Source organism: Rhinoraja longicauda, chromosome 15 (assembly GCF_053455715.1).
Source record: "Rhinoraja longicauda isolate Sanriku21f chromosome 15, sRhiLon1.1, whole genome shotgun sequence".
NCBI classification, from domain to species: Eukaryota; Metazoa; Chordata; class Chondrichthyes; order Rajiformes; family Arhynchobatidae; genus Rhinoraja; species Rhinoraja longicauda.
This window is the reverse complement of record NC_135967.1, coordinates 39,322,266-39,325,611: the sequence shown is the minus strand read 5'-3', so window position 1 is coordinate 39,325,611 and position 3,346 is coordinate 39,322,266.

Genomic DNA, 3,346 nt, shown 5'->3' with positions numbered 1-3,346 from the left:
GGTCTCAACCCGAAACACCACCTATTCCTTTTGTCCAGAGATGCCTCCTGACCCGCTGAGTTACTCCAGAATTTTGTGTCTATCTTCGGTGGAATAAGTCTATTCTTGTTCTTCTGTCTGGAGTGCTTATCTTCCTTCTAAAGTAAAAAATATTGTTCATTAACTGCATGTAATAACTTTAGAAAACGACTTTGATTTATTTTTTACGAAGTTTGAAGATTTTTTAAAGCTTAATAAAAGAATCTGTAGGGTGTAACTCTTACCTGTGCAACTGACAGTCATACAGGTGGAACAAAAGCTGTGAGAGTGTTGTGATTATTTAAAAACAGACAATTGATTTGATGGAACAAAAAAGGGCAATTCATTTTCAAATTGTCATGGTACAGTTTTCTGACTATTATCTGATATGATGCAAATCCATGCTGGTCAGAAAGATTCCAGGTTTATTTTTCCAGGTCCATTCATTCGTCTTTGTTCAGGGCAGCATGGTGGCACAACTGTGGAGTTACTGCCTTACAGCACCAGAGACCCAGGTTCGATCCTGACCACGGATGCCATCTGTTTCGTGTTTGTACCTTCGCCCTGTGATCGTGTGGGTTTCCTCTGGGTACTCTGGTTTCCTCCCTCATTCCAAGGACGTGCAGGTTTGTAGGTTAATTGTAAATTGTCTCTAGTGTGTAGGATAGCACTAGTGTACAGGTGTTCGCTGGTCGGCCCGGACTCGGTGAGCCTGTTTCCACGCTGTAGCTCTAAACTAAACTAAAGATACACAATCTTATAAAAGATGGGACAATATCCTTGGCCAAGAAAACTTAAAAAAATTACCCGCAAAAATCGTCAATGATTTATTTGTGAAAATTTGAATTGCAATCTGCTTTCAAATATGACTTGAAATTTGCTTTGAAAAATGAATTGAAATTTTGACGCAGTGGTAGAAATGTTGCCTTACAGCACCAGAACCCCGGGTTCAATCCTGACTACGGGTGCTGTCTGTACACAGTTTGTACGTTCTTCCTGTGACCTGCGTGGGTTTTCTCCTGGGGTGCTCCAGTTTCCTCCCACACTCCAAAGACGTACAGGTTTGTAGGCTAATTGGCTTGGTGTAAATGTAAATTGTCCCTAGTGTGTGTAGGATAGTGTTAGTGTACGGGGATCGCTGGGCGGCCTGTTTCCGTGCTGTATCTCTAAACTAAACTAAACTAAAATCTAGCATGACAGGAACAAGGTGGGTTATCGTGCCAGACGCAAACTAAACCAGTCTGACGATCGTCACGGGGCTCACGTTGTCGACCTCCCCGTGGTGAGCCCTGTCAACTGACCTCAGTCAGGCGAACGACAGCAAACAGAGACAGCAGAAGCAGAAGCAGAAGCAGCTTCATAACGTCTGCTGCCTCAAACGCAAGAAGAAGAAGACGATCATCATGTGCACACTGGAGCATTATGCGTGGTCACTGTTGCAGTATAGAACTGCTCATCAATGCACAATTCCCAGATGTAGAATTGGGGAAAAGTTTTTAAAAAAGCTAAAATACTGTATATCGTGACTAAAATGGAAAGCCTTTGAAAATGAATTGCCATTCTTTGGTCCATCAAACCAATTGTCTTTTTTTTTTTTTAAACCACAACACTCTCACAGCTTTTGTTGTACCTGTCTGGCTGTCAGTTGCACAGGTATTTTTACCCCATAGATTATTTTATCAACCTTTAAAAAATCTTCAAACTTTGTAAAAATAAATCAAAGTAGATTTCTAAAGTTATTACATGCAGTTAAATGACAATAGTTTTTTTTCTTCAGTTAATTACAGCCTTAAATGGAGTAATTTTTGAATGATGAGACATTGCTCTCTTCTGAGGCTTGACTACAAATGGGTGCAATAAATTGGGTGACGTGACAAACTTAGTGAGATTTCTTGTGTTTGCTATTTTTGGAAAAAAAAATCACAAATGTACTACGAAAGGGGATGCATACAATTTGATGGAGATCGCAGATGTGAAGTAAAGCTTGATGTGTTTTTGATTTTAGTAATGCAAGGGGAAGTTTGGTCTACTCCTTTCTGAACTTGAATGATAAGGCCCAAGGGACCCCAAGACATGGGCGGCACGGTGTCGCAACGGTAGAGTTGCTGCCTTACAGCGCAACAGACTCGGGTTCGATTCTGACCACAGGTGCTGTCTGTATGGAGTGTGTACCTTCTCCCCGTGACCGCGTGGGTGTTCCCTGGGTACTCTGGTTTCCTCCCACACTCCAAAGACATGCAAGTTTGTAGTTTAAATGGCTTTGGGGAAAAATTGTAAATTGTCCTTAGTGTGTAGGATAGTGCTAGTGGACGGGGATCGCTGGTCGGCGTGGACTCGGTGGGCCGAAGAGCCTGTTTTCGTTCTGTATCTCTTTTGTGCTGACCGTATAATAACAGAAGCCTTACACCTGGATAATGATCCAAAGACTTTATTAACTACATAGCAAGCACGACCTCATGCCTGCACGTTCTACTTACACTAACCCGAATCACACAAGCAGTGGTCACTCAAAAGCTAAAGGGGCGTAACTACAAAAGCATGACACATAACATGAGTGACACCATTACACCAATCTACATCCCCCCTCTTAAAGAATCAACAACGATACAGACCCATAAACTAAGCACGTTATGTATAACAATCGGTGACAAACTGGAGGAAAGTTAAACATAGTCCGGATACTTCACAACCGGTCTGCAAACACGACCAGCACGTGTACGATAGAGACCATCTCCATTCTTCTTATCCGGGGAGAGAGCAGGAGATTCCACAGGCGAGGGAGACTGAATCAACGGCCCTGGAGACGAAGCAGCAAACTGTGGAACAGGCGATGAATATGGAGGCGAAGATGGAACAGGCAGAGGAGCTGTTGCAGACATGGATTGTTGTGCTGGCAAAAGCATGCGAGTGCCACTAGGCGCAAACGGAAGCGAACTTGTACGATCTGGATTATACTGAGGAGGAACTGGCTCGTTCACAGGCAGGATGTGTCGCCTGTTACATCGGTAGGTACCGCCATCGGCACTAACGATATATGAGCGTGGCTCTGAAGCAATTCCAGAAATTACTCCGATACGGTCATGGCCTCTGTCAGTCTGTAAGTGGACCACCTGCCTTTTGGTCAGCGGTCCACCTTTGGCAGTGGCCTACTTGTCTTGTCAAACCATCGTTTCTGAATGTCACGCTTCTGTTGCAACCTGGATTGAACCTCCTCCGGTGGAAACACTAATCTACAATCTCTAAACAAAACTAAACTAAACTAAAATGAACTTGATGAAGATAGGAAGCTGAGCCGTGCCACAAGCAGTTTGGCTGTTGAAGTATCAAT